This window comes from Pteropus medius, unplaced genomic scaffold, assembly GCF_902729225.1.
Source record: "Pteropus medius unplaced genomic scaffold, Ma_sr-lr_union100, whole genome shotgun sequence".
Lineage (NCBI taxonomy): Eukaryota > Metazoa > Chordata > Mammalia > Chiroptera > Pteropodidae > Pteropus > Pteropus medius.
The window spans coordinates 29,681,804-29,699,855 of NW_024340849.1; the positions used below are offsets into that span (position 1 = coordinate 29,681,804).

At 35.3% G+C, this 18,052-nt stretch overlaps 1 protein-coding gene across 25 annotated transcripts in view; it reads right to left on the bottom strand.

Annotated features, from left to right (window-relative positions):
• DTNA (dystrobrevin alpha) overlaps window positions 1-18,052 on the bottom strand; it is a 334,755-nt gene that overhangs the window by 140,981 nt on the left and 175,722 nt on the right. The window lies entirely within an intron of this gene.

An 18,052-nucleotide genomic window follows, 5' to 3' on the forward strand; every position in this document is an offset into this window, starting at 1 on the left:
TTCACTTGCAATCTGATAAAGGAGGAAATGGGAACACAGCTTCCATAATATTTGAGCCAGAGGAATAATAGAGTAAGGGCCAGTAATCCCCAAGAATTCCCAAAGGATGTGGGAAGGGTTTAGGCTTTCCCATGTGTTCACACCAGCTTTATCTGACTCCCCAAGGGGCTAGGAAGTCTCAGCTGACAAGTGGATTATCCAAATGAAAACCTGTGGACTCAGAGAGGCCCCAGAGCTAGTTATTGTATGAAAATTATATCTGAATCTAAATCTGACTCCAAGGTCTGTACTCTTCTTACTTTGGCATGTTTTCCCAGTTTTGTCAATAAGAGCAACAGGGGCCACAAAGATTTATTTCTCACCTTCCCTGGCTCTGGAAGGAATTAGCTCCAGACAGACCAGGGTAAAGGCTGGCCATTCTCATGTCAGAGTCCTACAATTTGGGTACCCCTTTAAAGCTTAAAGTTCAAAGTGCTTTGAGATATATTACTTAATGTATGGAATTTTACTTCTGAATGAAGAATTAAATAAATTGTGCTAAACAAATCTCAAGGGTTTGTTAGTACTTTTTACTACAAATTACTCATCCAGCAGTTCCTTCATGGGCATTATCTACTAATGTGCAGCTTTGCTAAGCACAGACGCTCAGCTGGAGAGCAAATGTGAAACTTGCATTTACTGTGCTTGTGGACGGACTTCAAGAGCAACTTGTACCTCCTGTAGGCTCTGAAAAGAGAACTGGGGACATAATGTCCTGGTTCAAGCAAATGCCTATATTTATTTTTGGAATCATTTCTTAGATGTGGGAGATGAGTTTTTCATGTAGAACTGAGCACAGGAAATAAGAAGGTTAAGAGAACACAAACCTCGAGGTCTTAGAGCTCTGCTAAACTTATCTAGTGTGTCCTGGAGATTTAATCACTAGGTAGAGTAAAACCTCAGCAGGTATAAATAAACTTAGGTTCCTTTTAGATTGTATGCTTTGGTTGGGAAACTGCCAGATCTACAGAGACCATTATTTCACTTTGCCATTTATGTCTCTCCACCTTGAATTTCCTCTCCTGTCTTTTCTTCGTGTCCTAATTTAGATTATACTTACTTTTATATTTTTGAGAGCACCTAGTATGTTGTTGAAAACACTCTTTGGATGTTAATGTGGAATGTACCCAAGCTTCTTCAAAAAAGTTTAAAATTTTGAGCGAGAAATTCTTTTAATATATTTGAATCCTAGACCTGATTTTAATATATGGAAAATATCCAACATTGTTCCTAAGGCACACGTTCTGCTATATTATTCTCTTTGTTAGCTTTCTCAAGCAGTGTTCTCAGGGGAGACAGAAGCAACCAGTCACCTAGATGTGTCATTTGGAAGGTATTAAAGCTTCTGTTTGCCCCCTTGTCATTTCTCACACTCAGAAACACAGAACATCTCTCTTCGTCCCTTGATTGCAGATGAAGCAGTCATAGGAGTTTAAGACAGGCAAACATTTTGGAGGGAAGGTTGGGTTATGGTGTTAGACATACCTTAGTTCGAATCTCCTCACTGCCATGTGCTGCCTGCATGTCCTTGGGCAAATAAGTTTTTCTTGCCCTCAATTTTATTCTTTGAAATTTCAAGAAGGAAATTTACCTTATGTAATTTCAAGAGGACTGATGAGGTAATTTTGTAAAATGTCTGCCATCATACCTATTAGTTTCTGTTACTAGCATCTGTCATACCGTCCTTCTAACATTCTCTTTCCTACTCTCTCTTATAATCTATTCCATGTGGCTGTTGAGGGACTGAGTTGTTTTTTTCCCTTCAGATACAGAAGTGGACAACTGAACGAGGCCTGGGGGTCAGACCATCCCATCCCCTGGTCATGGTGACAGTTCCAAGCTGTGCGTACAATCCAAGCCAGCCTTTGCCACTTACTTGCTGGGATCTTGTCTGAGTTACTATGAAAAATTCCCTGCTGGTGATTCGAAGGGGTTAGTATGTGATTTGGGGGCCACTTCAAGGAGTGAGAGCCACAAGATCTGGTTATGCTGGTTGGGTAGAACTTCCTGGGAATAAAGCTAAGCAGAAATAAGCAGAGCCTAGAAACAGGGAAAGAGAGAGCTCTGGGGTATCCTCTGGTTCTCTGGATCGGAACAAGTCTGAAGCCAAGTGTACATGGGCTCTTTTTATTTACAAAAGGCAATTCCTCCTTTTAAACTGGTTAGAGTGGTATTTCTTGCTCTTGCAGCAGGAATAGCCCATTATAATTCTCTTTTGTTCTCAGGCATTACTTTTCACAGATTAAAGAGAGGGACTTATTTTTTTCCCCTCTCTTTCTCAGAATAATTTTTGCCCTGATTCCTTATAATTTAGAAAAATTCTGAGATGCTCTAAATTAAATTACAGTGGCTGGAGAAAGAAAGGGACAGGACTAGTTAACCAGTTAATAGCTGTGGGCCAGTTAACAAGACTGCTCACATTCTTGAATGTATGTTGGAGCTTTGGGTCAACCTCCAGGCATCTGTTAGCTGACCACTAGATGCCACTGCATCCTGAATACGCATGAACTTTCTGGACTGTTGCTTGTAACCGTACAACAAAAGTAAATATTTCTTCCTTACAGACTGTGCTCCTATCATAGAACTGTCCCCGCTTCATCTTTTCCCTCTCCCCTTATTTGTAGCCAATGAAAATTTTTTTCAAAACAACTTATGTCTTCTTCCCCCAAACATAACTTATACAAGTGCTTGTCAACTCCAGGAGAGAAGACAAGTTGCTTTCTCCACCGAGTGCTGCTACTGGTGGTTTAGACTTCCTGCCCTAGTACCTGGTCCTTTTCAGCTAGCATATGACTCAAAAAACCTTTTCTTTTAAGACGGTTTTCAGCTGTGGAAGTTAAATTTTTTGTTTACCAGCATAAAAGAATAAAATCATACTATTAATGTTTTGGTTGATATCCTTTTTGCCGCTTTTCCATACACAGCTTCATTCGCACTGAGTATGTAATTTTAAATTCTAATTTATATCACAGCACTTCAAAGTACTATATAACCACAGGAAAAACATTTAGAAAACACAGGAAACTAAAGAGAAAAATTAACCTATTACCCATAGATTAATCATTATTAACATTTTACTTTCTTCTTTTTCTACTTTTTAATTTCTAATATTAGGAGTTTATGGTAGACAGTGTTTTATTAAAAGCATATTCTCTCTCACTAAACATTTTTATAAAACATTTAAAATGGTTTCCATCATACGAATGTATCATAATTTAATGTATTAAATAATTTACTAAATTATTTAATTTGTCCATTGTTGGGCATTTGGCTACTTTAAAATTTTCATTATTTTAAATACTGTGATGAATAAGCTTGTTCATAAATTTTTGTGCAAAAGTATTTCCATTTTAGATATTCCAAGAGTAGAATTACTAGGTTAATGCTCATAATCATTTTAAGTCAATTGAAATATTCTCAAACTGCTCTCCAGAAAACTTGTAGCAATTCTCACTCTTACAAATAGTTTGATATAGCTTGATAAACACCCTTTTGGTAGCTGCATAAGATTTCTTAGTTATGGAATGACTAGCTATTCATTTTCCTATTATGAGACATTTGGTTGTTTCCAGTTTTTAACTGCTGGAAATAATGCTACAAAAAAAATCTGAATATATATCATTATATCCATTTCATATTATTTCTCCAGGTGAATCCAAATTGAAATTTTGATCAGAGGTGCAATTATTTCCAAAGTCAATAAAATTTACTAATGCTGTCAAATTGCTTTCCAGAATTAGCATATTAATTTATACTTCCACCAATAAAGTATGAGAATGGCTTCCAACCTCACTAACGTTACATATTACCATTATTAAAACAAAGCAAAACAACCTGACAACAAAATATCTAAACATTTTTGCTAAGTTGAAAGGTGTTATAGGGTTGTGTTACATTTAATTTCTTTGATTAAAAATGAAGTTTAATATTTTTCATATATTTTTACTTCCACTTGGTTGAGAACTACCTATTTATGTCTTGTTTCCACTTTACCACTGTCTTAAATGTTTTCTTGCATATTTTGCATAAATTCTTTATATATTAAGATTATTGACCTATTATCTCACATCTATTTATCAGACATAAACATTTTATGAATTATTTTTATGTTTCACATATCCTTTTACTTTTCTACATTAGAATATGGAACATTCTCTGAGGCTGCCTTAAACAGGGATAGCAATGCCTACCGTTTAGGACTGCAGTGAGGATTAATTGATATAACAGATGTACAATTCTTGATGACTTGTCTATAGCAAGTCTTGCCACTTACATGTTTTCCCCAACGGATATGTAGAAATTTAAAATGTGAATAGTGTCAAATATAACTTTTCCACTCTGAACCTTCATTTTTATGCTTATAAAACTCTTTCCTTTCACACATCATTTAAAATTCCTCTAGATATTTACTCAAAAGAAAGGAAAATATATATCCACTTAAAGATTTTCACATTGAATGTTCATAATGGCTTTATTTGTAATTATCAAAAACTAGAAACAACCCCAATGTCCATCAACAGATGAATAAATAAAAAAATAAATAAACAAAGCAATAAAAATGAACATATTGATACCTGCAATAACATGAATGAACTTGAAAATAATTATGTTGAATAAATAGAACTAGACAAAAAGGGTTTGTAGTGTATGATTCCATTTATATAAACTCCAGAAAATGCAAAATAATCTATAGTGACCTCAAGCAGATTCGTGTTTGCCTGTGGGTCGGGGAGGGATGGGTGGAAGTATTGCCAAGGAGTGTGTGGAAACTTTTGGGGATGATGGAAATGTTCACTCTCTTGATTCTAGAGATGGTTTAAAGTGTATACACATTATGTCAAAATTTATTAATTTGTACACTTTAAACAATGTAGTTTGTTGTCAATTATATCTCCTAAAGCTGTTTTTAAAATTCCTCTATAGTTTCTTTGAATTCTTATAGTTAGATTTATTATAAGTATTAATGTATTATTATAATTGTTAAATATTATTATAAGTCTAATCCAGTTGGAATTTCTTTTGTAGCATGACCTTTTCCTTCCAAATATGATTTGATTTGTTGCATAATAATCATCTCCCCGATAGATATGTATTGCCTCCTCTAGCGTACATTAACACATAAGCTAGTATTTGTTCATACTCCAGGGTTTTGTCTACACCACACGCTCTTTAATTATAGTTCAAATTAATTATAATTATAGCTTTATAATACATTTTATAGCTGGTAAGAAAAGCTCTCCTTCATTTTAATATTCTTTTCTTGCCTAACCCTAATCCTGAACAAGAGTCTCAGATCTTAGCATTACTGTCAGAAGAGAACATTTAAATCCAAAGAATTATTTTAATACATTTTAAATACCAGAGGTAATAAATGTTGTAATTCAGAATGGCTTTTTTACATAATAAGGAAAAGTATTAGCAAAAGAAAGCTCAAATAGCAGCAGTGCTTGCGAAGTAAAGAACTTCAGTTTAGCCAAATGGAAAAACCTGCTGCTGATGTTTGTTGCTCTGGTTTTGTTCCTCCTGTCCAGACTTTAATCTTTGGTTCTCACAGAGAGTTAGCCTGCGGATGGGGGCATTTTCGATATCTCTGATAGACAAGAAAGATAACTAAACTCATGGGCAATGTTGAGTAAAAAAAAAGGTTGTAAAGAAGATAGATGGTGTATAATATGAAGGCAAAACACACACCTAGGAATATAACAGGGCATTGTATCAATAAGATAAAACTGTGTATATTGTTTGGTGGTTGTGTGAATATGGGAGAGAGTAGTGTGGGGCTCATAATAATTTCCTTTTATTGGTTTTATATAGGCATATAGTGGCTGCCTTTCTGTCTTTTTGTTTTGGCCTTCTGAGTTATTTTAAATCTGCTCATTTAGATGTTAGAGGTTAGAAAAATGAATTGCTTCACATTTTTCACCCACATTAGTTTCTCGCATTGGGAATTATAATTGTTGACTATTTTCTTCTAGTTCAAAATAATCTTTTCATCATATATGTGAGAATCAGAATGATTACTTTTGAGGAGTACAAAGAGACTATAATCAGGCAGTTAACACTTGTTAAATATATACTGTGTACATAAATTACATTGAAAGTATAATCTGAATAATCTGAATAAATGCAAGTGCTCTTTATTTGTAATAGCTATCTCTGAGAAAAGTTTTACTTTCAGAGGAGAGAGGGGCTTTGAGTGAAGCAGCATCCATTAGTATATCAGTAAATTAAAATGTATGCTTTGCTTACTAACTCAGTGTCAAGAAATTCACTGAGCTTGATTTTCTTCTTCTTTAAAAAGAATATGATAGTGTCATCTTCCTTGCAGAATTGTTAGGAGATTCAAACATAATGCAATTGAAATATTTTGCAAACAGTAAATCACAGTACAAATGTTAGCTTATGATTAATAAAAGCTTGTTACTTTTCCAGATAATAACACATAACATCTGCAGAGATGAATCTGGAGACCCTGTGATTTACTAACATTATCAACACACTCCCTAACAGTTGAAAGAAACTATCTCATTTAAGCCCATGGAGAAGCAACCATCTGAGATGGGGGTGATATAGCAGAGGACAAACATCTAGAGAGAGATTGTCCCACCCCACAACCCCAGCCCGCCCTTCCCTGGTAGCAGAGCGGTGGGAGGTCTGCTGGCCTCTTTCTTTGTCCTCAAATTGGGGTAGTCGCCTGGCATATTTATCCAATGACATCATTAGCTAAAACACTTTGAAGTCACAGATAAACACAAGGGAGCTGTAAGAGTGACAGATACAGAAGACAAGGTATCTGTTGGTCACCCAGACTTGAGGCTTCACCTTGCCCTCTCCTGCAGTCTCCTGAATCTCTCTGGAGTCCTCACATTTCTGCCGTCCTCAGCCATGGTGTCCTCCAACCTCTTTTGTTTGGTCTGTTGCTCATTTCTAACGCACAACCCAGAGCTGTATCATTTTCTCCAGGAATTCTAGCATAACAGAACTGTTGTTCTTGCACTGCCTGTATCTATAATGTTTAAGGATCTTTAATTCTACATCTGTTGACATTCTAACTTCACTAAGATTACAAGTCACCTAATTTTCCATAAAATTCTACACAGAGGATGATAATTCACCTACCCCCAACTAACCTATATTACAGGGAAAAGAGAATAGAACCTAAGTTCATACCTGACTTTGTTCTAGGGTCTGGTTGGGTTCTTCCTGGAACCACCCATATGACCTTGAGGACTCTATAGGCAACCCATCCCCTTAGAGTATTCCCCTTATATGGATCAGCCTTTGGCCTGATTCCCCTTCCTGGCTGCCAACCTCTCACTAGCTCCCTTAGGTTATGCAAATGGCAGAGCATTTAATTCCTAGCAAGACCATAACGAACAAATGGATATACTATTCAAATACCCAGTGTGGAAGGGGAATCCACTTGCTCTCAATATTAGTACTGTTAGCAGTAGTCATTCTCTGTCATAAGGTCAGAAGTATGTAGATGTGTATATGAGACATTCCTATGAGGCACATTCTTTGAGGTGACAACTTCAAAGGTGCCAATCAAACAGATGGATAGGATTGGGTAGAAAAGGTATTTCCCCAATTTATAATAGACATACTCTTAAACAAAACTTTACTCAAATTTACATAAGAAAAATCCAAAGCTGCCCTAAAATCTTATTATTTCTGAGCAGTGTGGTGTAGGACATAAATACCAGAACGATCTTCTAAATAGCATTACATAATAATAATTGCTAACATCTTTAAGGATTTACTATATGTCTGGTACTTTGTAAGCAAATTACAAGTATTATCTCTACCTATAAGAGACTTTATATAGATTAAGAGTGGGCAGGATGGCTTAGTAGTTGGGCCATTAAGTGGTTGAGCCATTAACTAGAGCTCTCTCTCTCTCTTAACAACTGTAAGCTTTTGGAGAGATTACTTAACCTCCCTGGCTTTAATTTCTTCATTCGTAAAATAAGGATGATAAATAACAAAAGTACCTGGCTCATGAGGTTATTGTGAGGATTAACAAAGAGATAACTGCTTACGTATATTCAGTGATTCCTATGCGCTAGGTATTTTTCTCTAAATGAGAATTCGTGAACTGTAAATTAAATGAATTAAACAAAAAGTATTTAGAATAGTATCCGGCACTTAGAAAAGTGTTCTATTTATTATATCTGAGAATTCTCGGAATTCTCATACCTACTGTCACCCAACATACTAGAAAGAATGATATGACCAGCATCTTCCCAAATGGCTGCTATTTTCTCCTCACTCCCTTTGCTGGCAGTTACTACCAAAGTCCTTCTTACAGCCAGGCTACTGTGCATCCCTTCGACAACCTCCTTTCAACTCTTTATCGTCAAGACAACAACCCATCTCTTCTACTTTTTTCTCCGCATTTTCCCAACACTCTTCTCTAACCACAGTAATCATAAGACTTTGGAAGAAATCAAAAGTAATTTCTCATTAAACAGTGGAGGTTCTGATATTGAAAATAATAGCTTCTATTATCTTCCAACCTGTAAATGAACCTGGATAAACTGCCAAGAGAAAAAAAAAATTCACCTAAATGGGGCAAAGGCAGGGCAATAATGTATCCAAGTTAAAAATTCAGTTCGAAGACTGCTTCCATATGATAAAGGCAACTGTTTTTTGACCTTTCTAAATGAGCTCTAATTATATGTTTTTAAAAATTTTGTATGTTGGAAAGAAAAAAATCACTATTTGTCAATATCAAGGAATATTAAGATTTTAATGAAAGGAAAAATTTCATAAAGTTCCCACCTTAGTTATATCACATCCCCAAACAATATTGTGATGTCCCACACATTTCAAGAATGTAGATGATGTAGTGGCTTCTAACTGGATGATTAATGCATGTTGGTCTTGTTAGGAAAACTTGTATATTATAAGAAATGTTATTTTCTTGGCCACAACAATGGTGCTCTAGTGCTTTATGCAATAATTGGCAATTTTCAGGGAGGTTTAAAAAAATAAGTCAGATGTTCTCTACCTGACTTACTGTAAAGACAGACACCTGACAAAATACCTCTTAAACTGACTCCTTTTCAAATTCCACTTTCACTACCTTAGCTCAAACCTCCCTCATGCTTCTCTGAATTACGGCATTAACTTCTTCACTTATCTCCATCCATCTAATATGGCCTTCCTCTAATCTATTTTCTTTGCTGCTGTCAGTATGAATTTCCTCATATGGATTCCTAGAGTATTCAGGATAAAGTGGTTTCAATTCCAAAGACAAGAGACGAGAATACTCAGCAGAATGGAGACTCAGCATGGTTTAACAGGGCTGCCTTCGGCCTGACACTCCACTTAGCAATTACTGGCAGTTCAGTTTTCACATCAATAAATGAGGACGATGTTTGTATCATTGGTTGTGGCAAGAATTAAATAAAATAATACATGAAAATTATTTGGCCTAATGTCAAATGACCTACACATGGTCATTTGTGATTATGATAATGATGTGATGATGATGATGATGGTGATGATGATGGTAGTCATTGTGACAATGATGGTATGATGATGATGATGTAGTCTTTGGATGCTTTTTGAGCTCTAACTTACATGGCTAACTTATATTTCATGACTAACCTACATTTCCAAAGATTTCTGATTCTCATCTATCCCTGATATTTTCATAATGTTTTCTCTGTATAGGTCCTCCTTTCCCCAGCCTTCTATTTAACGTTTACTGTTTTTATGCTTCATCTCGGATCTCACCGAGTTTTTTCAGAAGTATCATCCTGAATTCTCTGTCATTTAAGTTGCATATTTCTATGTCTGTAAGCTTACTTTCTGGAGATTTTTCTCTTTCTTTCTGAAATATCTTGTTATCCTGGTTGTTCTTGATGTTTAATGGACTATTTCTCTGCCTGGGCATTAATGGAAGTGTGTTCTGCTTTTCTTTTCTTTCTTTTTCCCCCAGAAAGATTTATTATATAATGGTCCCTAGCCTGTTGCAAATAGGTGTTTTTCTTTTGGTTTCCAGTAGGTGGCATCTAAGCCTCTTGGATCCCTGCTTTATATAAAGTGTTAATAATGTCTTTTTTTTTCCTTATAGATGTTTAATCATGCTCACTACCCTCAGTCTCAGTTCCTGTCAGTGTTAGTGACAGTTTCGGTAGCATTTGCTCAGATTCCCCTGGGGCTCAGCGGGGTTCTGTTTTTGGAGGGTATGGGGAGGGGCCTATGGGTTGGGGTTGGGGGCTGTGGCTCAGCTTCAGTTTTGCAACTACGGCTGGTAAAAATCAACTGTTGTTTCTCTATTGTCCCCACTTTTCTGCCATCCCTGTTTCTCTGCCTTTTGCCCTGATGATTGGGCACTGCCGTCGGCCGCATGGAGCTCACAGCACTCTCAGGCAGGGCTGTTCATGGAAGTTGCCACTCCTTTTCCCCTCCCCCTCCTCCTACAGGGAGCTCCAGTTGCAAGAGGCAGCTTCTTTGTTTCTCCCAGTCCACCACCCGACACCTAGGGTTCTGACCTGTGGTAGCTCTTATGCGCAGATCTCATGCTCAGACGTGCTGGTGTGCAGTTTGGGTGTTTTTTGTTGAGTTTTAAGTGTTCAGCTTATTGTTGTTTCAAGGAGAGAGATCTGGGAACGTCTCTCACGCGGCCATGTTTCTAATGCTCACTATTTTTAAAGTTTGTCTCAGAGCTTCCTTTTACACCAGCATCTTCTCTCCCTTCCTCTATAGTAGCTGTTCTGTATCACGTGACTCCTAAGTATATTCCAAGAAAACTCTGAATCTAGGGACTCTAGACAGTCATTATCTTTTAAAAGTCAAGTACAGTGCCTGACTGTGAAATAATAGAAAAAATATATATTGATCTCTGCATTTGGTCCCTAGCACAGAGCTCCTAAAACCCTCGCAATTTTCTAAGTGCTAAGAACACTAGCAGCATCTTTTGTTCTGATATTTGGTCTTTGTCCCTGGTTCCTGACAGAGAGCTCCTTAATCTTTTGGAACAGTCCAGGTGATAGGAGTGTCTTCTGTTCCAATGATGTAGCTCTTGGTGAACATCTGTATAGCTTCAAGAAGGGGGCTGGTCACCAGAAAGATCAAGCCATGATTTGAAGCTTGAAGTTTTCAACCTCATCCCTATCCTCCAAGGAAGTGGAGAAGAGCTGGCGATTAAATTAATCATCAATCATGCCTATGTGGCGAAAACTTCATAAAAATTCCCAAACTATGGGGTTCAGAGAGTTGCTGAGTTGTGAAGACATCCATGTTCTGGGAGGGTGGTGCACTCCAAATCCACAGAGATAGAAGCACCTGTGCTCAGGACCCTTCCAGAGCCTGCCCTATGTATCTCTTCATCTGGCTGTTCATCTGCATCCTTTATCATATTCTTTGTTATATAATAAACCGGTAAACCTAAGTTTTCTCTATGTTCTGTGAGCTGTTCTAGCAAATGCTCAAATGAGGAGGGAGTTGTGGGAACCTCTGATTCACAGCCAGTCAGAAGCACAGGTGATAACCTGGACTTGCAATTGGCATTTGAAGTGGGAGTGAGGGCGGTCTTGTGAGACTGAGCCCTCAACTTGTGGGATCTGACACTTACTCCAGGAAGTTACTCAGAATTGCTTGGTGTGGAAAATTCACACATTTGATGTCATTTGGTGTCAGAAATATTGTAAGTATGGTAGTAGTGTGAGAATAAAGGAGAACAGTGTATTTTTCTTGCATACTGACACATATAAATTCAAATTAAGTTTTTTTTTCTAGTAAATGAGAAAATGAATGAATATTAGAATTCTTAAGTGAGCAAGGCTATAGACTATTTAAGACCAAGACTTCTTTTGAAAATCTTGGACTTACGAGTCACCAAAATCAAAGGATCTCCCTGATCAGAACTTCTCTGAATTGAAGAGAAATTTCACAAATTATATTCACCTTATTGTGTCACCCTAATTCATCAGAGATGCTTGAAATGATTCTCTGCATTTTTTTAAGACCCTATTTATTGTCCTTAATTCTAGAGCTGCTCTGTCCAATAAGACAACACTAGTCACATGTGGCTCTTTAAATAACTTAGCATTAAATAAAATTAGAAATCTGGTTCCTGGTCACACTAGACACATTTTGAGTGCTCGATAGCCACATGTGGTTAGGTAGTTACTATACTGGATAGTGCAGACACAGACCATTTCTAGCACCTCAGAAGGTTTTATTGATCAACACTGCTCTAAATTGCTAGCTTCTCCACTATGCCTAAATGCTAGGTTATATGCAAGACAAATGATCTTCTGGACATCCTTATATGAGCAGAAATTTACTGTGAATAAGTTTCAAATAATAATAATTGGGAAGTATATACTATTCTAAATATTTTACTATTTTCTATCAAAATCAAGGCATCCAGATTTTACCACTGGGCACTACGTTTCAGTGAAATTTTAAAATTGTACCCTCTGTCTGCCATTTGATTTAGGACTTTTTATTTGCAACATTAGTTGTGAAGACAAATGAATATAGATGGATAAAGGAATTCAGACTTTTTTTTATACTCTCTAACATTAGGATTTTAATAATGCCTTATATTTATATATTTACATTAACTCGTCTAGTCCATAGTAGTGTTCAGGCATTCTAAAACTAAATCCAAGACCCTTATCTCCATACCGTGCTGCCTATACACGTTCTATCTAAAGACTAAAAAAGTAGAACAGTTAGGAAAGCATATAGCCATGCCTATGACTTCTTACCACTTTATAGCTATCAGATCAGAAATATGAGCTGGTGTGTTTGTTACATTTCTCAGAAGATTTTTTTTTTTTCTAAATGACTTCTATTATTTACACTCATAAACACCATAACGATGAAAAACCCTGCATATATGGTTGACTATTTTGTTAGGATATTTTCTTAGTAGTACAATTGTTGGGCCCAAGGGGATGTAATTTTTAAAGCTTTTGCTGCACATTGCCAGGTTGAACTCCCCTCTCCAAAGTATTAATTCATACTCTCAATAGCAGTGTACAGGATTTCACATTTCCCACACCCTCCCTAACAACTGATATTATATTCCTCTCTTCATTTTTCTCTTTTAAAAATATTTGCTAAAGATTAAAATGGTATTTTTTTTGCTTAATTTGTAGGTGTTTTAAAAATATTTAGTGAACACAATACCAAAGACATGATCCATGAAAGAAATAACTGATAAGCTGGACTTCATTAAAATTAAAAACTTCTGCTCTGTGAAAGACAGTATCAGAGAATGAGAGGACAAGCCATAGACTCAGAGAAAATATTTACAAAAGACACATCTTTTGTAAAGGAGTGTTCTTCAAAATATACAAAGAACTCTTAAAATTCAACAATAAGGCAAAAAGTAACCTGATTAAAATATGAATAAAGACCTACACAAATACCTAATCAAAGAAAATATACAGATGGCAAATAAGCAGAGACAAAGATTCCACATCAATGTCATCAGGGAAATGCAAATTAAAACAGCAATAAGTCACCACTATACACCTATTAGATATCTAAAATTCATAACACTGAAAATATCAAATGCTGGTGGGGATGTAGAGCAATAAGAACTCTCATTCATTACTGGTGAGAATGCAAAATGGTACGGCCTCTTTGTAGGACAGTTTAATGGTTTCTTATAAAACTAAACATACTCTTCACATACGATCCAGCAATTGTACTCCTTGATATTTATGCAAATGAGTTGAAAACTTATGTCCACGCCACAACTTGTACATAGTACATGGGTATTTATAACAGCTTTATCTATAATTGCCAAAACTTGGAAGCAACCAAGATGTCCTTCAGTAGGTAAATAGATAAATAAACTGTGGTATATCCAGACAATGGACTGTGATCCAGTGCTCAAAAGAAATGAACTACAAAGCAATGAAAAGACATGGAGGACCTTAAAGGCAAAGTACTAAGCAACCAATATGAAAAGGGTACATACTGTATGATTCTAACTATATGACATTCTGGAAAAGGAAACACTATGAAGATAATAAAAAGATCAGTGGTTTCCAAGAAGGGGCTGGGGAAGGAGAGATAAATATGCAGAGTACAGAGGATTTTTAGGGTAGTGAAAATACTGTATATGATATTATAATGATGGATATGTATCACTATATATTTATTCAAACCCATAGAATGTATAACACCAAGAGTGAACCCTAAGGTAAACTATGAACTTTGGATGATTATAATGTGTTATGTAGGTTCACCCTTGGTAAAAAAAAAAAAAAAAAAATGTGCCATTCTGGTGAGTGATGCTGATAATGGGGAATGATTTGCAGGTGATTTGGGGCAAGGAATATAAGGGAAATCTCTGTACCTCTCCTCAATTTTGTTGCAAACCTAAAACTGTTCTAAAAATAGTCTTAAAAATAATTAGTGCTATTCTTTTTTATTGATTTATGAGGCCTTATAGATGATGAATACTCAATTTTTGTCTTTTATATATGTTGCAAATACTGATTCTAGTTTGCCATTTTAAAGTTTTGTTTAAAGCATTTTCCCCCCCAAAGTAATAACTGTTTATCTAACCATTCCTAAAGGAATGGTTCCTGCTATTTATTTACTTGTTTGTTTGTTTGTTTGTTTATTTTTATTTTTAGGCGGGCAACCCTTGGTCGACCTCATAGATTGCAAGGACCTTGTTAGCTTACAATCCCTTATTTTTAAATTTTTTACCCCTATAGCACCTGGTCTTCCTAGGTGGTCTCCATCCAAGTACTAACAAGGCCCGACCCTGCTTAGCTTCCAAGATGGTTTCTGCCTTTAAAGGTGTGTGTTTCTATCTTGAGTTCTTTATTTTCTTCTATTACTTTGATGGATCCACATTTTATACTGGAATTGCCAATCTAATCCATGTGGTATTTTATTTTAAATGAGAGATAGGTAGAGGCAAATGATTTTTCTGAGTATAATTATTACTTATATAAACCCAAATTGATAGGTGTTATACATGAAATATTGTTTATTTAAAACAAATAATTTACAATTTAGAAAGATAATTATTAAAATACTGTCAATAGTTAACATATAAAACATGCAAGCCAGGTAATGGGAAATTATTATAATATTGCTCTAAAATGTATCAAGCTAAATATCATGAAAGTGAAATCAATTGCTTTTTTATTAGAAATGTAACAAATTGTTCATTCCTAGCAATAAGTTTATTCTCCCTCATTCATTGTATAGTTCTTGATAACTCTAATCATTATTGATAAACCCCCCTACTGCTTATTGAACAAAGTCAACATTCTTTATTATAAGCTGTGATAAGAACATAATAAGCACGTCTATTGTTACTGATCTGTAAATGTTATCAATGGAATTAATTAAATTGTGGAGGAAATATCATACTACTCATTAGAAATTTCCACTTTCTAAAAACACTGGCCTTATACTATATACAGGACCATTTAAGAATATTAAAAAAAGAGTCCAGTTCTTTTCATACAAAAAATTACGTGGTTGTTAATAAAATTCACTTTAATGAAGTCATATGTTTAAAAATAGCAATTCCTAAAAACAGACTATCTATCTGATATTGAATCACCATTCATTGGACTGGTCTTCATCTATTTAGAAATATTGTCTTGATGCTCAAAGATTATTATTGGTTTTACAGAAGAGGCTACAATAGTTAATATAAGTCTTCTTTATCAAGACTCTGTTGAACATTTATCTCCTTAATAAAGGTAAATGTTTGCAGATAATTAGATATTTATCTGAGAGGCTAGAGAGCCTGGAGGTGATATCTGCACTCCCATATTTATTGCAGCATTATTTACAATAACCAAAATATGAAAACAACCTAAGTGTCCACCAACACATGTATAGGTAAAGAAACTGTGGTATGTACTTACAATGGAATATTATTCAGTCTTAAAAAAAAGATGATCCTGCCATTGGCAACAAAATGGATGACACCGGATGTCATTCTACTAAGTGAAATAAGCCAGAAAGAAAAATACTGCATGATTGCAATTATATATGGAATCTAAAAAAGTCAAATACAAACAAACAGAGTAGAATGGTGGTTACTAGGGGCTGGTGGGGTGGGGTGGGGGAAACAGAGGGATAGATGTTGGTCAAGGGTACAAAATTGCAGTAATGTAGGATGAACAAATCTATAGACCTACTGTACAGCCTGGTGACTATAGTTAATGATACTGTATATTATATACTGGAAATTTGCTAAGAGAGTAGATTTCAGGTGCTCTCATCACACACACACAAAAATGGTAACTATTTCAGAAGCTGTATAAATTATCTTGACTATTATAATCACTTCACTATGTATATGTATATCAAATCATTATATTGTACTCCTTAAAATACACAATTCTTTTTAAAAAATAAAATGTAAAGAATAAAATTTTAAAAATAAAATTCCATCTTATGCACCTCTCAGTTATGGTGACCTCAGAAATGACATGTACATATGGCCTAATGTCAGGTGAATAAGACCACAGAAATTTGGGTATATATTGAATTTTACACATTTCTAGCTCTAATTTCTAAGCTGGCTGATATCTTAGCCCACAATATCAACGACTGAAACAAATTCAACTACAGGAATTCGTTTTCCTTTCAATCAACAGAAAGGAACTATCTATGACTTAGCATGTACTTAAACACATGGAGTAGTGGAACAATAGAACTTTTTACTAATTTCATCTCATCCACACTATTCTACTCCTCTTCTTTTATTTATATTTAATCCATCCCAGTGATGGGAAAGAAGAGAGCTTGGTTAAGAGATCATTTATACTTTTATCTTTACCTTTTTTCTAGCTTTCCTTTCTTGTTTCTTCTGTGTCTGTCTCTAGCTTCTTCTTTCTCTTCTTTTCTCAATTACTTTTTCTTTAATAAAAACTGATCACTTCCTACCTCGGATATTGTTAGTATTGAGAATTTCACCCTTTAAAATATTTTACCAGGTACTATCTTTCATTAATTCTTGGGAATTTCCTATTATTAAGTAATAACTTATGCTTGTGAAATGTTTTATATTTTGAAGGACATGCTTATAGCTTGCTTGCTCTGCATTCAAAGCAACAAAGGAGAAAAGGAAAATATACAAATATGGACATTTTACAAATGTTCAGTGCTATTATGCTTTTGATATTTGTTATCATGGAAATAGTTTCCTTTATTTGCAATTATGGCAAAAAATGTTTGAATAATGACTGTAACTCCTTGCTTAAATTTAGAAGACGTCCTGGACATATAAAAACTAGAGAGACTAAATAAATAGCAATGAAAATTACAGAGCATAAGTGGATTTAACAAAATCTAAGTAAGTATACTTTTGAAGAAAGAGTGGTATAACACCAAACTTGTAATAATTTATTGGCTTTTATCCCAATCAGTGCCGATTATTGGCAAATAATTGATTTCAGCCTAGAAAATAATTTTCAAAGACTTTCCTAAATAAAAACACTCCAGTGAATACTGAACATTGAATAAACTTGAATGACAGTGAGGCTCTGCTATTGTTTGGTTAAGTTTTGTCTCTAAAGCTGCCAAGTCAACTTTGTTCTAAGGGGAGAGAAGTTGCATAGATTAGCTCTTAGCTAAAAAATTAAAGTAAATCATCACGTCTTATGAGAAAGCCAGACATCAAACATCAGTAGAAACCATGAGCAAGAAACCAGATTAAGTAATTAATAAAGAAATGTTCTTCTTTAACTTGCTCTGTGCCTATCAAAGCTTCCCCTTCGGAAGCAAGCTGCTAGGGTGATCTGTAAACAAGGCAGGAGGAGGCTTCTGCGCTCTGGGAATTGATGCTTTACGAAGCCACACTGAATTGTTTACATTCAGCTCTTACTGGTCTGTAAGCAAAAGAGTTCATTTTATACTAATCTATGTTCTTTTTACTTCTATTTTTAAATCTCCTAAGACACATACGACCACAATGCCTGAAAGAAGAGCACACTAATGGAAATAAAATATGTTGTAAAAATTATAGATAAAAGTGAACTATTCGTGTTGGATGAGG